This window comes from Lepisosteus platostomus, chromosome 8 (assembly GCF_059453375.1).
Source record: "Lepisosteus platostomus isolate fLepPlt1 chromosome 8, fLepPlt1.hap1, whole genome shotgun sequence".
Lineage (NCBI taxonomy): Eukaryota > Metazoa > Chordata > Actinopteri > Semionotiformes > Lepisosteidae > Lepisosteus > Lepisosteus platostomus.
Window position 1 is genome coordinate 15202151 of NC_142618.1, and position 14839 is coordinate 15216989.

A 14839-nucleotide genomic window follows, 5' to 3' on the forward strand; every position below is an offset into this window, starting at 1 on the left:
GGCTCCTCCCCGACTGTGTGGGAACTGACGAGCACTTGCGACTAATGCTGCCATTGGACTCCTTGATTAAGAAGGCGGGGGCCCCTGTGTAGATGAAGCAGCAGTTCAGCAGAAGCGCAAGAGAGATTTTCCTGGAGAGCCTTTGCAGACCAGGAAGCAGACACACTGGCTGCTTGAGTTTTCATTGCCCGCCACAGGCTGCTTTGGCATAACGGGCTCGACCTGAGCAGCGCGGGCATCCCGGAGCCATCTTTTCACGGTCTGGTTCTGGCCTTGTGTAGGGAAAGCCTGGCGTCAATATCGAAGACAGTCGTGATTCCGTTCCCCCAGCGGCAAAGTGCTCTCAACTTGGTGTAAGTCTTGTTTTCTTCTTTGTGCTGGGCGATGTGGTTTTCTTTGTGTGTGTGAGTGTTAACCCACCGATGTGTGATGGCTGTAACTCCTGTGATTGTGAAGAATCTTTAGAAATCTTGTACTGCAAGTTTTGTCTGTCAAGCGACACTAGTCTGTATGACACTGAACCTCGTGGGTTTCCCTGTTGTGTCTTTCCAGTTTTTCACAACACAGTTCCTCCCCCAGTTGGCTGACCATTGTGTCGCGGAAGCTGTTGTAGCAGTGATTCTTTTGCGGGTTAGATCTAAGTGACGACGGCAGGCGGGGTCGTGTCTTCAACGGGTTACTGCAGTTTTAAAATCGCTGGTGGATGAGTCTCTGTCTCAATTCAAGATTGCCGAGCTTGGCCCCGCTTTCAGAGCCGACGTCGGTCGCACTGCGGGCACGCCACAGACGGGAGAGGGCTTTTCCCCGTGTCCCTGGTGGTCTAGTGGTTAGGATTCGGCGCTCTCACCGCCGCGGCCCGGGTTCGATTCCCGGTCAGGGAAGTGTGGCCTTTTTTCCCACACCCCGTTTGTTACCCTTAGAGCCGTGCAAGACGTTGAACTCGGAGGAGGTGTTCCGGGTATTTTGACGACGCAGGAACCTCTGTCATACAATACACGCATGTCTGCTGTACACTCAATCGTCTGCAGTAGTGGGTGATATCTTGCAGGTCCTAGAAAGGCTGATGAGTAAAAGCAGGTTTCTTTGCCCACAGCAGAGCACACAAGGAAAGCAGCCCACGATTCCATACACAGGTTTCGATTTCAATGTCACCCACAACAGGTTCCACCGAGACTTGAACTCGGATCGCTGGATTCAAAGCCCAGAGTGCTAACCATTACACCATGGAACCACACGAGAGCTGGGGCGACTTCCATGGGCCTGTGCAAGACTTCAGCTTCGCCGTGGCGTCCTTTCTTTGCTTTCTCCATTGTGTAGCTGAGCCGGGCACCGTGTCTCCCACATGTAGCCAGCTGCGTGACTCGGTACGTTTGTGTGTGCGTGAGTCAGGGTCTGGAGCCTTGTGGCTCCATAGCTCAGGGGTTAGAGCACTGGTCTTGTAAACCAGGGGTCGCGAGTTCAAATCTCGCTGGGGCCTTTTGCACTCGGGCTGGACGCGGAGCAGGGTCTCCCGCTTGTAAAGGGGTATCAGCTGAGGGCCGTAATTGTGTGAATACTGGCAAGCAACAGGGTGTGGTGGCTCTTGGCTTTCTCTGTCTCTTGCCTGCTTCCTGTCCCTCACTCACACCCCACGCCCCGGGGACGTCATACCCTGCTGTGATAATTGATAGGTGCCGAGGAAAACAATGCCAAGCTGGCTGTCGTTGTCCTCATCAAGTCCCGGGCTCTTCCCCGACTGTGTGGGAACTGACGAGCACTTGCGACAAATGCTGCCATTGGACTCCTTGATTAAGAAGGCGGGGGCCCCTGCGTAGATGAAGCAGCAGTTCAGCAGAAGCGTGAGAGAGATTTTCCTGGAGAGCCTTTACAGACACACTGGCTACTTGTGATTTCATTTTCTGTCAAGCGAAACTAGTCTGTATGACACTGAACCTCGTGGGTTTCCCTGTTGTGTCCTTCCAGTCATTCACACCACGGTTCCTCCCCCAGGTGGCTGACCATTGCGTCGCGGAAGCTGTTGTAGCAGTGATTCTTTTACAGGTTAGATCTAAGTGACGACGGCAGGCGGGGTCGTGTCTTCAACGCGTTACTGCAGTTTTAAAATCGCGGGTGGATGAGTCTCTGTCTCAATTAAAGATTGCCGAGCTTGGCCCCGCTTTAAGAGCCGACGTCGGTCGCGCTGCGGGCACGCCACAGATGGGAGAGGGCCTTTCCCTGTGTCCCTGGTGGTCTAGTGGTTAGGATTTGGCGCTCTCACCGCTGCGGCCCAGGTTCGGTTCCTGGTCAGGGAAGCGTGGCTTTTTTCCCCCCACCCCGTTTATTTCAGCGGGAATTCCCGTTTGGCATTCCAGACACCAATTCCAATGTCACCCACAAAAGGTTCCACCGAGATTTGAACTCGGATTGCTGGATTCAGAGTCCAGAGTGCTAACCATTACACCATGGAACCACACGAGAGCCGGGGCGACTGTCGATTCCCTTGGTGATCTTCGGTGTCTTCCATGGGCCTGTGCAAGACTTCAGCTTCGCCGTGGCGTCCTTTCTCTGCTCTCTCCGCTGTGTAGCTGAGCCGGGCACCGTGTCTCCCTCATGTTGCCAGCTGCTTGACTCGGTACGTTTGTGTGCGCGTGAGTCAGGACCTGGAGCCTTGTGGCTCCATAGCTCAGGGGTTAGAGCACTGGTCTTGTAAACCAGGGGTCGCGAGTTCAAATCTCGCTGGGGCCTTTTGCCCTCCTTTTGCACTCGGGCTGGACTCGGAGCAGGGTCTCCCACTTGTAAAGGGGTATCAGCTGAGGGCCATAGTTGTGTGATTACTGGCAAGCAACAGGTTGTGGTGGCTCTTGACTTCCTCTGTCTCTTGCTTGCTTCCTGTCCCTCACTCACACCCCACGCCCCGGGGACGTCACACCCTGCTGTGATAATTGATAGGTGCCGAGGAAAACAATGCCAAGCTGGCTGTCGTTGTCCTCATCAAGTCCCGGGCTCCTCCCCGACTGTGTGGGAACTGACGAGCACTTGCGACTAATGCTGCCATTGGACTCCTTGATTAAGAAGGCGGGGGCCCCTGTGTAGATGAAGCAGCAGTTCAGCAGAAGCGCAAGAGAGATTTTCCTGGAGAGCCTTTGCAGACCAGGAAGCAGACACACTGGCTGCTTGAGTTTTCATTGCCCGCCACAGGCTGCTTTGGCATAACGGGCTCGACCTGAGCAGCGCGGGCATCCCGGAGCCATCTTTTCACGGTCTGGTTCTGGCCTTGTGTAGGGAAAGCCTGGCGTCAATATCGAAGACAGTCGTGATTCCGTTCCCCCAGCGGCAAAGTGCTCTCAACTTGGTGTAAGTCTTGTTTTCTTCTTTGTGCTGGGCGATGTGGTTTTCTTTGTGTGTGTGAGTGTTAACCCACCGATGTGTGATGGCTGTAACTCCTGTGATTGTGAAGAATCTTTAGAAATCTTGTACTGCAAGTTTTGTCTGTCAAGCGACACTAGTCTGTATGACACTGAACCTCGTGGGTTTCCCTGTTGTGTCTTTCCAGTTTTTCACAACACAGTTCCTCCCCCAGTTGGCTGACCATTGTGTCGCGGAAGCTGTTGTAGCAGTGATTCTTTTGCGGGTTAGATCTAAGTGACGACGGCAGGCGGGGTCGTGTCTTCAACGGGTTACTGCAGTTTTAAAATCGCTGGTGGATGAGTCTCTGTCTCAATTCAAGATTGCCGAGCTTGGCCCCGCTTTCAGAGCCGACGTCGGTCGCACTGCGGGCACGCCACAGACGGGAGAGGGCTTTTCCCCGTGTCCCTGGTGGTCTAGTGGTTAGGATTCGGCGCTCTCACCGCCGCGGCCCGGGTTCGATTCCCGGTCAGGGAAGTGTGGCCTTTTTTCCCACACCCCGTTTGTTACCCTTAGAGCCGTGCAAGACGTTGAACTCGGAGGAGGTGTTCCGGGTATTTTGACGACGCAGGAACCTCTGTCATACAATACACGCATGTCTGCTGTACACTCAATCGTCTGCAGTAGTGGGTGATATCTTGCAGGTCCTAGAAAGGCTGATGAGTAAAAGCAGGTTTCTTTGCCCACAGCAGAGCACACAAGGAAAGCAGCCCACGATTCCATACACAGGTTTCGATTTCAATGTCACCCACAACAGGTTCCACCGAGACTTGAACTCGGATCGCTGGATTCAAAGCCCAGAGTGCTAACCATTACACCATGGAACCACACGAGAGCTGGGGCGACTTCCATGGGCCTGTGCAAGACTTCAGCTTCGCCGTGGCGTCCTTTCTTTGCTTTCTCCATTGTGTAGCTGAGCCGGGCACCGTGTCTCCCACATGTAGCCAGCTGCGTGACTCGGTACGTTTGTGTGTGCGTGAGTCAGGGTCTGGAGCCTTGTGGCTCCATAGCTCAGGGGTTAGAGCACTGGTCTTGTAAACCAGGGGTCGCGAGTTCAAATCTCGCTGGGGCCTTTTGCACTCCGGCTGGACGCGGAGCAGGGTCTCCCGCTTGTAAAGGGGTATCAGCTGAGGGCCGTAATTGTGTGAATACTGGCAAGCAACAGGGTGTGGTGGCTCTTGGCTTTCTCTGTCTCTTGCCTGCTTCCTGTCCCTCACTCACACCCCACGCCCCGGGGATGTCATACCCTGCTGTGATAATTGATAGGTGCCGAGGAAAACAATGCCAAGCTGGCTGTCGTTGTCCTCATCAAGTCCCGGGCTCTTCCCCGACTGTGTGGGAACTGACGAGCACTTGCGACAAATGCTGCCATTGGACTCCTTGATTAAGAAGGCGGGGGCCCCTGCGTAGATGAAGCAGCAGTTCAGCAGAAGCGTGAGAGAGATTTTCCTGGAGAGCCTTTACAGACACACTGGCTACTTGTGATTTCATTTTCTGTCAAGCGAAACTAGTCTGTATGACACTGAACCTCGTGGGTTTCCCTGTTGTGTCCTTCCAGTCATTCACACCACGGTTCCTCCCCCAGGTGGCTGACCATTGCGTCGCGGAAGCTGTTGTAGCAGTGATTCTTTTACAGGTTAGATCTAAGTGACGACGGCAGGCGGGGTCGTGTCTTCAACGCGTTACTGCAGTTTTAAAATCGCGGGTGGATGAGTCTCTGTCTCAATTAAAGATTGCCGAGCTTGGCCCCGCTTTAAGAGCCGACGTCGGTCGCGCTGCGGGCACGCCGCAGATGGATGAGGGCCTTTCCCTGTGTCCCTGGTGGTCTAGTGGTTAGGATTCGGCGCTCTCACTGCTGCGGCCCAGGTTCGGTTCCTGGTCAGGGAAGCGTGGCTTTTTTCCCCCCACCCCGTTTATTTCAGCGGGAATTCCCGTTTGGCATTCCAGACACCAATTCCAATGTCACCCACAAAAGGTTCCACCGAGATTTGAACTCGGATCGCTGGATTCAGAGTCCAGAGTGCTAACCATTACACCATGGAACCACACAAGAGCCGGGTCGACTGTCGATTCCCTTGGTGATCTTCGGTGTCTTCCATGGGCCTGTGCAAGACTTCAGCTTCGCCGTGGCGTCCTTTCTCTGCTCTCTCCGCTGTGTAGCTGAGCCGGGCACCGTGTCTCCCTCATGTTGCCAGCTGCTTGACTCGGTACGTTTGTGTGCGCGTGAGTCAGGACCTGGAGCCTTGTGGCTCCATAGCTCAGGGGTTAGAGCACTGGTCTTGTAAACCAGGGGTCGCGAGTTCAAATCTCGCTGGGGCCTTTTGCCCTCCTTTTACACTCGGGCTGGACTCGGAGCAGGGTCTCCCACTTGTAAAGGGGTATCAGCTGAGGGCCATAGTTGTGTGATTACTGGCAAGCAACAGGTTGTGGTGGCTCTTGACTTCCTCTGTCTCTTGCTTGCTTCCTGTCCCTCACTCACACCCCACGCCCCGGGGACGTCACACCCTGCTGTGATAATTGATAGGTGCCGAGGAAAACAATGCCAAGCTGGCTGTCGTTGTCCTCATCAAGTCCCGGGCTCCTCCCCGACTGTGTGGGAACTGACGAGCACTTGCGACTAATGCTGCCATTGGACTCCTTGATTAAGAAGGCGGGGGCCCCTGTGTAGATGAAGCAGCAGTTCAGCAGAAGCGCAAGAGAGATTTTCCTGGAGAGCCTTTGCAGACCAGGAAGCAGACACACTGGCTGCTTGAGTTTTCATTGCCCGCCACAGGCTGCTTTGGCATAACGGGCTCGACCTGAGCAGCGCGGGCATCCCGGAGCCATCTTTTCACGGTCTGGTTCTGGCCTTGTGTAGGGAAAGCCTGGCGTCAATATCGAAGACAGTCGTGATTCCGTTCCCCCAGCGGCAAAGTGCTCTCAACTTGGTGTAAGTCTTGTTTTCTTCTTTGTGCTGGGCGATGTGGTTTTCTTTGTGTGTGTGAGTGTTAACCCACCGATGTGTGATGGCTGTAACTCCTGTGATTGTGAAGAATCTTTAGAAATCTTGTACTGCAAGTTTTGTCTGTCAAGCGACACTAGTCTGTATGACACTGAACCTCGTGGGTTTCCCTGTTGTGTCTTTCCAGTTTTTCACAACACAGTTCCTCCCCCAGTTGGCTGACCATTGTGTCGCGGAAGCTGTTGTAGCAGTGATTCTTTTGCGGGTTAGATCTAAGTGACGACGGCAGGCGGGGTCGTGTCTTCAACGGGTTACTGCAGTTTTAAAATCGCTGGTGGATGAGTCTCTGTCTCAATTCAAGATTGCCGAACTTGGCCCCGCTTTCAGAGCCGACGTCGGTCGCACTGCGGGCACGCCACAGACGGGAGAGGGCTTTTCCCCGTGTCCCTGGTGGTCTAGTGGTTAGGATTCGGCGCTCTCACCGCCGCGGCCCGGGTTCGATTCCCGGTCAGGGAAGTGTGGCCTTTTTTCCCACACCCCGTTTGTTACCCTTAGAGCCGTGCAAGACGTTGAACTCGGAGGAGGTGTTCCGGGTATTTTGACGACGCAGGAACCTCTGTCATAAAATACACGCATGTCTGCTGTACACTCAATCGTCTGCAGTAGTGGGTGATATCTTGCAGGTCCTAGAAAGGCTGATGAGTAAAAGCAGGTTTCTTTGCCCACAGCAGAGCACGCAAGGAAAGCAGCCCACGATTCCATACACAGGTTCCGACTTCAATGTCACCCACAACAGGTTCCACCGAGACTTGAACTCGGATCGCTGGATTCAAAGCCCAGAGTGCTAACCATTACACCATGGAACCACACGAGAGCTGGGGCGACTTCCATGGGCCTGTGCAAGACTTCAGCTTCGCCGTGGCGTCCTTTCTTTGCTTTCTCCATTGTGTAGCTGAGCCGGGCACCGTGTCTCCCACATGTAGCCAGCTGCTGACTCGGTACGTTTGTGTGTGCGTGAGTCAGGGTCTGAAGCCTCGTGGCTCCATAGCTCAGGGGTTAGAGCACTGGTCTTGTAAACCAGGGGTCACGAGTTCAAATCTTGCTGGGGCCTTTTGCACTCGGGCTGGACGCGGAGCAGGGTCTCCCGCTTGTAAAGGGGTATCAGCTGAGGGCCATAATTGTGTGAATACTGGCAAGCAACAGGGTGTGGTGGCTCTTGGCTTTCTCTGTCTCTTGCCTGCTTCCTGTCCCTCACTCACACCCCACGCCCCGGGGACGTCATACCCTGCTGTGATAATTGATAGGTGCCGTGGAAAACAATGCCAAGCTGGCTGTCGTTGTCCTCATCAAGTCCCGGGCTCTTCCCCGACTGTGTGGGAACTGACGAGCACTTGCGACAAATGCTGCCATTGGACTCCTTGATTAAGAAGGCGGGGGCCCCTGCGTAGATGAAGCAGCAGTTCAGCAGAAGCGTGAGAGAGATTTTCCTGGAGAGCCTTTACAGACACACTGGCTACTTGTGATTTCATTTTCTGTCAAGTTAAACTAGTCTGTATGACACTGAACCTCGTGGGTTTCCCTGTTGTGTCCTTCCAGTCATTCACACCACGGTTCCTCCCCCAGGTGGCTGACCATTGCGTCGCGGAAGCTGTTGTAGCAGTGATTCTTTTACAGGTTAGATCTAAGTGACGACGGCAGGCGGGGTCGTGTCTTCAACGCGTTACTGCAGTTTTAAAATCGCGGGTGGATGAGTCTCTGTCTCAATTAAAGATTGCCGAGCTTGGCCCCGCTTTAAGAGCCGACGTCGGTCGCGCTGCGGGCACGCCACAGATGGGAGAGGGCCTTTCCCTGCGTCCCTGGTGGTCTAGTGGTTTGGATTCGGCGCTCTCACCGCTGCGGCCCAGGTTCGGTTCCTGGTCAGGGAAGCGTGGCTTTTTTCCCCCCACCCCGTTTATTTCAGCGGGAATTCCCGTTTGGCATTCCAGACACCAATTCCAATGTCACCCACAAAAGGTTCCACCGAGATTTGAACTCGGATCGCTGGATTCAGAGTCCAGAGTGCTAACCATTACACCATGGAACCACACAAGAGCCGGGGCGACTGTCGATTCCCTTGGTGATCTTCGGTGTCTTCCATGGGCCTGTGCAAGACTTCAGCTTCGCCGTGGCGTCCTTTCTCTGCTCTCTCCGCTGTGTAGCTGAGCCGGGCACCGTGTCTCCCTCATGTTGCCAGCTGCTTGACTCGGTACGTTTGTGTGCGCGTGAGTCAGGACCTGGAGCCTTGTGGCTCCATAGCTCAGGGGTTAGAGCACTGGTCTTGTAAACCAGGGGTCGCGAGTTCAAATCTCGCTGGGGCCTTTTGCCCTCCTTTTGCACTCGGGCTGGACTCGGAGCAGGGTCTCCCACTTGTAAAGGGGTATCAGCTGAGGGCCATAGTTGTGTGATTACTGGCAAGCAACAGGGTGTGGTGGCTCTTGACTTCCTCTGTCTCTTGCTTGCTTCCTGTCCCTCACTCACACCCCACGCCCCGGGGACGTCACACCCTGCTGTGATAATTGATAGGTGCCGAGGAAAACAATGCCAAGCTGGCTGTCGTTGTCCTCATCAAGTCCCGGGCTCTTCCCCGACTGTGTGGGAACTGACGAGCACTTGCGACAAATGCTGCCATTGGACTCCTTGATTAAGAAGGCGGGGGCCCCTGCGTAGATGAAGCAGCAGTTCAGCAGAAGCGTGAGAGATATTTTCCTGGAGAGCCTTTACAGACACACTGGCTACTTGTGATTTCATTTTCTTTCAAGCGAAACTAGTCTGTTTGACACTGAACCTCGTGGGTTTCCCTGTTGTGTCCTTCCAGTCATTCACACCACGGTTCCTCCCCCAGGTGGCTGACCATTGCGTCGCGGGAGCTGTTGTAGCAGTGATTCTTTTACAGGTTAGATCTAAGTGACGACGGCAGGCGGGGTCGTGTCTTCAACGCGTTACTGCAGTTTTAAAATCGCGGGTGGATGAGTCTCTGTCTCAATTAAAGATTGCCGAGCTTGGCCCCGCTTTAAGAGCCGACGTCGGTCGCGCTGCGGGCACGCCACAGATGGGAGAGGGCCTTTCCCTGTGTCCCTGGTGGTCTACTGGTTAGGATTCGGCGCTCTCACCGCTGCGGCCCAGGTTCGGTTCCTGGTCAGGGAAGCGTGGCTTTTTTCCCCCCACCCCATTTATTTCAGCGGGAATTCCCGTTTGGCATTCCAGACACCAATTCCAATGTCACCCACAAAAGGTTCCACCGAGATTTGAACTCGGATCGCTGGATTCAGAGTCCAGAGTGCTAACCATTACACCATGGAACCACACAAGAGCCGGGGCGACTGTCGATTCCCTTGGTGATCTTCGGTGTCTTCCATGGGCCTGTGCAAGACTTCAGCTTCGCCGTGGCGTCCTTTCTCTGCTCTCTCCGCTGTGTAGCTGAGCCGGGCACCGTGTCTCCCTCATGTTGCCAGCTGCTTGACTCGGTACGTTTGTGTGCGCGTGAGTCAGGACATGGAGCCTTGTGGCTCCATAGCTCAGGGGTTAGAGCACTGGTCTTGTAAACCAGGGGTCGCGAGTTCAAATCTCGCTGGGGCCTTTTGCACTCGGGCTGGACTCGGAGCAGGGTCTCCCACTTGTAAAGGGGTATCAGCTGAGGGCCATAGTTGTGTGATTACTGGCAAGCAACAGGGTGTGGTGGCTCTTGACTTCCTCTGTCTCTTGCTTGCTTCCTGTCCCTCACTCACACCCCACGCCCCGGGGACGTCACACCCTGCTGTGATAATTGATAGGTGCCGAGGAAAACAATGCCAAGCTGGCTGTCGTTGTCCTTATCAAGTCCCGGGCTCCTCCCCGACTGTGTGGGAACTGACGAGCACTTGCGGCTAATGCTGCCATTGGACTCCTTGATTAAGAAGGCGGGGGCCCCTGTGTAGATGAAGCAGCAGTTCAGCAGAAGCGCAAGAGAGATTTTCCTGGAGAGCCTTTGCAGACCAGGAAGCAGACACACTGGCTGCTTGAGTTTTCATTGCCCGCCACAGGCTGCTTTGGCATAACGGGCTCGACCTGAGCAGCGCGGGCATCCCGGAGCCATCTTTTCACGGTCTGGTTCTGGCCTTGTGTAGGGAAAGCCTGGCGTCAATATCGAAGACAGTCGTGATTCCGTTCCCCCAGCGGCAAAGTGCTCTCAACTTGGTGTAAGTCTTGTTTTCTTCTTTGTGCTGGGCGATGTGGTTTTCTTTGTGTGTGTGAGTGTTAACCCACCGATGTGTGATGGCTGTAACTCCTGTGATTGTGAAGAATCTTTAGAAATCTTGTACTGCAGGTTTTGTCTGTCAAGCGACACTAGTCTGTATGACACTGAACCTCGTGGGTTTCCCTGTTGTGTCCTTCCAGTCATTCACACCACGGTTCCTCCCCCAGGTGGCTGACCATTGCGTCGCGGAAGCTGTTGTAGCAGTGATTCTTTTACAGGTTAGATCTAAGTGACGACGGCAGGCGGGGTCGTGTCTTCAACGGGTTACTGCAGTTTTAAAATCGCTGGTGGATGAGTCTCTGTCTCAATTCAAGATTGCCGAGCTTGGCCCCGCTTTCAGAGCCGACGTCGGTCGCACTGCGGGCACGCCACAGACGGGAGAGGGCTTTTCCCCGTGTCCCTGGTGGTCTAGTGGTTAGGATTCGGCGCTCTCACCGCCGCGGCCCGGGTTCGATTCCCGGTCAGGGAAGTGTGGCCTTTTTTCCCACACCCCGTTTGTTACCCTTAGAGCCGTGCAAGACGTTGAACTCGGAGGAGGTGTTCCGGGTATTTTGACGACGCAGGAACCTCTGTCATAAAATACACGCATGTCTGCTGTACACTCAATCGTCTGCAGTAGTGGGTGATATCTTGCAGGTCCTAGAAAGGCTGATGAGTAAAAGCAGGTTTCTTTGCCCACAGCAGAGCACGCAAGGAAAGCAGCCCACGATTCCATACACAGGTTCCGATTTCAATGTCACCCACAACAGGTTCCATCGAGACTTGAACTCGGATCGCTGGATTCAGAGTCCAGAGTGCTAACCATTACACCATGGAACCACACAAGAGCCGGGGCGACTGTCGATTCCCTTGGTGATCTTCGGTGTCTTCCATGGGCCTGTGCAAGACTTCAGCTTCGCCGTGGCGTCCTTTCTCTGCTCTCTCCGCTGTGTAGCTGAGCCGGGCACCGTGTCTCCCTCATGTTGCCAGCTGCTTGACTCGGTACGTTTGTGGCTTTTTAGAAAGAGAACCTTTGCTACACAGTTTAACTAAACGTAAGGCGGACTGTAAATTTGTGTGAAATTTTATATTTGTCTCACTTCCTTAATTTTGAGGCCCAAATAACTGTTAATGCCCCTTTACCTAAAACCATCACGATCGTTTAAAAAATAACTACATTTACAGAGAAATGACTAATTGGTTTATTTAAACCTGTATCCTACCTTGAGGGCGAAGCAGCAGAGTCAGGCAGAGAAGGAGCCAGCAGGTTTTAGCAGAGAGAGACATTGTGTCCTCAGGATAGCATGTCTGTTTGCGTGAGACAGGCTCAGAGGGTGACATCAGGAAGTGACAAGGCAACATAGAAACAAGTATAGATGAGGCAACACTCGGCCCATCTGGCCAGTTCAGAATCTGCAGAAGCCCAAGAGCAAAGAATGTGTGGTTAATTAAATGTTAACAATCATATAGGTTCAGTGCCTGTTCTTTTACACAAGTACTTTAAAAGTTCTAACAAGTTGTTGTGTCTATATTTCCATCCATTTCCTACCCACTTTATGGGGAGCTGGAGTCTATGCCATGCCAGCAAGCAACAGGCACAAGGCAGGGTACACCCTAGATGGGACAGAGGGCACACATAGATACAGACACACTCACAGCAGGGCCAAGTTTCCCAGAAGCCAATGAACCTACCAGGACGTCTTTGAACTCTGAGATCACCCAGAAGAAACCCACTCGAACGGTGTAAGAACATTCAAGCTCCACACCGACAGCACCCCAAGACTTGAACCCAGGGCCTCACTGCTGCAAGGCAGCACTGCTTCACTGTTCCACCTACATTTAAAACTCAAGCTACAAAATTAAGTTCTCAATCAAAAAATTGAAATACCCCTACTAACAAGTGTGGTTGGGTGGTATTAAAAGCTGATTAGAAATGTATAAATAAAGCCCCTGCATGTGTTCAAACTGTCCTTTAATTGTGTCCTGCACCTTTAAGACTCAATCGAGCTGCTCTCTCGAGTGGGCGGGCCCAGTCCTGTGTTCGTATGTATATTGTATATGCATTATGTATGTATATACAATACTATAGCATTCAGGTGCAGTTAAACTTTGACACAGAAAAGTGAGAAAATGGCTGATTGTGCTTCTTGGAATTGGAATTTCATCCGTTCAAGAACTAGGTTTGTTCGTGAACGGAATTTGGGATCAAATTAACTTGTAGGGAAAAATTACCTACTACTATTTGGTTATTCGTGAAAGCAGGAAGTGCTGTACTTGGTTTCATACTTGTTTGGAAACTGTTTTCCTGCTGCTGTTTCGGTTAGCAAAGGCAGTGCGCTCGTTTTTAAACTGGAATTAATACTGGCTACTTAGGGAAAGGAGATGTTTCACCAAGGAGGAAAGACTTATTTTATGTATTTGCTTATTGTTTACTAAACATTTTGCAGCTCGTCTCAGTACATATTATCCTTTAATGTCCCCAGCACGGTCCTGTCCATTTCCAGAGCCTTTATATAAAATAATTGTATCCGACTCACTTCACATATGTTTTATTTTTCTGTAACTCAAACTTCGGCAATCATTACCAAGGTTGATTGGTACAATATATTGTGTATCTACCAGGTTTTGTTTACGCTGTTTGTAAGAGCAGCGCTGTAAACCCTTGTGTCCCGCTTAAAACTGCACTCAGGAAAAGTACAGTGTGTCCTCCCTGAATTAATAGGATAAAGCAGTTAGAAAATGTCTGGATTGTAAGATGTTGTAAATTATTAAAAACACAGAGAAAAGATTAAAAAGATCACATTCCAAACTAAGATGGTTTGGTCAGTAAAAAGGAACTTTCTCACCTGCTCTGTCCTCATGTGCTTTATGTCCCTGCTACCATTTTCCATTTTATATCCTGGCTACTCCTCTCTCCCTCACTGGTCAATATCCCTGCTACCCTCTGCTCTCTCCTTCGCGGTTTTAATATTCCTGCTTCAACCCTCCTCTCTATTCTTCTTGGAATTAATCTGTATTTGTTTCCTGACTTGGCTCAGCACTCCAATATCAAGCAAACTCTGATACCAACAAACAACTGGTACACTTGTGTCCCAATCTAGGCATAACTTTCATCGTGCATCTGAATGGCTGGGATTTCCGTTTCTGTTAGTTGGTCAGTTTCTCTTCTTCGCTGTAGTTTCATCTGAGATGTCCCCTTTTGTGTTTTTCTTTTATGCCTGAATAAATGATTGATTATATTGCACTATTATATTGATTATATTGAATACTGCTGGGGGTGTCACTCAGCCAACTAGAGTAAATCGAAGAATTACATTTTTTCTTGAGTTTATACATGTTAATCCTTATACTGTTTATCAAACTGCTAGAATCCAGCCTCAGAGTCTCACAGACGACATTCCTCCCCTAGAGGGCGCTCCACTACTCCTGTCATCAGTCCTGTTATTGTTGCTGTGTTCCCCAGGTGTACCCTGTTATGTGTACTGCTATTTAAAGACCAGCTCCTCCAGCCCCCGGGGCTCAACATTAGGGTACAGATGTGGCGAGGCCCCCCTGGCACCAGGAAACCCTACGTCCGTCTCCTGAGGGCACAGGCCTCATCCCCGACACCCCCCGTTTCCTGAGCCCAGGGTCTGGAGGACCTCGCCCCGTCACCCTTGGACCTCCATGTTTTGTCTGTTCGTGTTTTCCCCCTTGCCGGGGATTTTAACCTTGTCGTGTCCCAGGATGGATTTCTTGCTGATGGACTCCCACACTGTGCCCTAACCTGCCTCTGGACCTGCTCAGATTTGGATGCCGTTCTTTGTCTTCCCTGCTCACTGTCTCACGGACTGTCACTGTTATTCTGTGCACTATTAAACCCCTCTGTGTTCCCTTTCACCCACCCACCCCTGCTTCCTCCAGCTCTTACCTCATCGCAGAGGGTCTGCTACAAGACCTGACAGAGACCCCAGACCCTGGCCGTAACACAGAGAACAGCTCAGTCTCCTTTGACAGGCGTTAATAATAATAATAATAATAATGACATCATTTTATTAACCCTTTACAATTTCTTGCATTAGGAATGATCTCTTTGCATACCCCAGCCTGCTCTCCATGAGGCACACAGACACACAGACAGGGAGAGAGCCTGCTGGTCAGAGCGCAGGGTCAGCCATTGTACAGCACCCCTGGAGCAGTTGGGGTGAAGGGCCTTGCTCAGGGGCCCACCGGAGTAGGATTCGTCTGCCAGCCGCAGGATTTGATCTGGTAACCTTCCAGCC

General features: G+C 52.2%; 20 non-coding genes across 20 annotated transcripts; 12 read left to right on the forward strand and 8 right to left on the reverse strand.

Annotated features, from left to right (window-relative positions):
* Nucleotides 1-809: 809 nt before the first annotated feature.
* Nucleotides 810-881, forward strand: trnae-cuc (transfer RNA glutamic acid (anticodon CUC)). The gene has a single exon. It is a non-coding gene; the product is annotated as a tRNA-Glu (tRNA).
* Nucleotides 882-1159: 278 nt separating this feature from the next.
* On the reverse strand, nt 1160-1231 carry trnaq-uug (transfer RNA glutamine (anticodon UUG)). Its single transcript has one exon. It is a non-coding gene; the product is annotated as a tRNA-Gln (tRNA).
* A 173-nt stretch (nt 1232-1404) lies between these two features.
* Nucleotides 1405-1477, forward strand: trnat-ugu (transfer RNA threonine (anticodon UGU)). The gene has a single exon. It is a non-coding gene; the product is annotated as a tRNA-Thr (tRNA).
* A 742-nt stretch (nt 1478-2219) lies between these two features.
* Nucleotides 2220-2291, forward strand: trnae-cuc (transfer RNA glutamic acid (anticodon CUC)). Its single transcript has one exon. It is a non-coding gene; the product is annotated as a tRNA-Glu (tRNA).
* Nucleotides 2292-2377: 86 nt separating this feature from the next.
* On the reverse strand, nt 2378-2449 carry trnaq-cug (transfer RNA glutamine (anticodon CUG)). Its single transcript has one exon. It is a non-coding gene; the product is annotated as a tRNA-Gln (tRNA).
* Nucleotides 2450-2651: 202 nt separating this feature from the next.
* On the forward strand, nt 2652-2724 carry trnat-ugu (transfer RNA threonine (anticodon UGU)). The gene has a single exon. It is a non-coding gene; the product is annotated as a tRNA-Thr (tRNA).
* A 1065-nt stretch (nt 2725-3789) lies between these two features.
* Nucleotides 3790-3861, forward strand: trnae-cuc (transfer RNA glutamic acid (anticodon CUC)). The gene has a single exon. It is a non-coding gene; the product is annotated as a tRNA-Glu (tRNA).
* A 278-nt stretch (nt 3862-4139) lies between these two features.
* On the reverse strand, nt 4140-4211 carry trnaq-uug (transfer RNA glutamine (anticodon UUG)). The gene has a single exon. It is a non-coding gene; the product is annotated as a tRNA-Gln (tRNA).
* Nucleotides 4212-4384: 173 nt separating this feature from the next.
* trnat-ugu (transfer RNA threonine (anticodon UGU)) lies at nt 4385-4457 on the forward strand. The gene has a single exon. It is a non-coding gene; the product is annotated as a tRNA-Thr (tRNA).
* Nucleotides 4458-5357: 900 nt separating this feature from the next.
* Nucleotides 5358-5429, reverse strand: trnaq-cug (transfer RNA glutamine (anticodon CUG)). The gene has a single exon. It is a non-coding gene; the product is annotated as a tRNA-Gln (tRNA).
* A 202-nt stretch (nt 5430-5631) lies between these two features.
* Nucleotides 5632-5704, forward strand: trnat-ugu (transfer RNA threonine (anticodon UGU)). Its single transcript has one exon. It is a non-coding gene; the product is annotated as a tRNA-Thr (tRNA).
* Nucleotides 5705-6769: 1065 nt separating this feature from the next.
* Nucleotides 6770-6841, forward strand: trnae-cuc (transfer RNA glutamic acid (anticodon CUC)). The gene has a single exon. It is a non-coding gene; the product is annotated as a tRNA-Glu (tRNA).
* Nucleotides 6842-7119: 278 nt separating this feature from the next.
* trnaq-uug (transfer RNA glutamine (anticodon UUG)) lies at nt 7120-7191 on the reverse strand. The gene has a single exon. It is a non-coding gene; the product is annotated as a tRNA-Gln (tRNA).
* A 172-nt stretch (nt 7192-7363) lies between these two features.
* trnat-ugu (transfer RNA threonine (anticodon UGU)) lies at nt 7364-7436 on the forward strand. Its single transcript has one exon. It is a non-coding gene; the product is annotated as a tRNA-Thr (tRNA).
* Nucleotides 7437-8336: 900 nt separating this feature from the next.
* trnaq-cug (transfer RNA glutamine (anticodon CUG)) lies at nt 8337-8408 on the reverse strand. Its single transcript has one exon. It is a non-coding gene; the product is annotated as a tRNA-Gln (tRNA).
* A 202-nt stretch (nt 8409-8610) lies between these two features.
* Nucleotides 8611-8683, forward strand: trnat-ugu (transfer RNA threonine (anticodon UGU)). Its single transcript has one exon. It is a non-coding gene; the product is annotated as a tRNA-Thr (tRNA).
* A 911-nt stretch (nt 8684-9594) lies between these two features.
* trnaq-cug (transfer RNA glutamine (anticodon CUG)) lies at nt 9595-9666 on the reverse strand. The gene has a single exon. It is a non-coding gene; the product is annotated as a tRNA-Gln (tRNA).
* A 202-nt stretch (nt 9667-9868) lies between these two features.
* On the forward strand, nt 9869-9941 carry trnat-ugu (transfer RNA threonine (anticodon UGU)). The gene has a single exon. It is a non-coding gene; the product is annotated as a tRNA-Thr (tRNA).
* Nucleotides 9942-10995: 1054 nt separating this feature from the next.
* Nucleotides 10996-11067, forward strand: trnae-cuc (transfer RNA glutamic acid (anticodon CUC)). The gene has a single exon. It is a non-coding gene; the product is annotated as a tRNA-Glu (tRNA).
* A 278-nt stretch (nt 11068-11345) lies between these two features.
* trnaq-cug (transfer RNA glutamine (anticodon CUG)) lies at nt 11346-11417 on the reverse strand. Its single transcript has one exon. It is a non-coding gene; the product is annotated as a tRNA-Gln (tRNA).
* Nucleotides 11418-14839: the final 3422 nt, after the last annotated feature.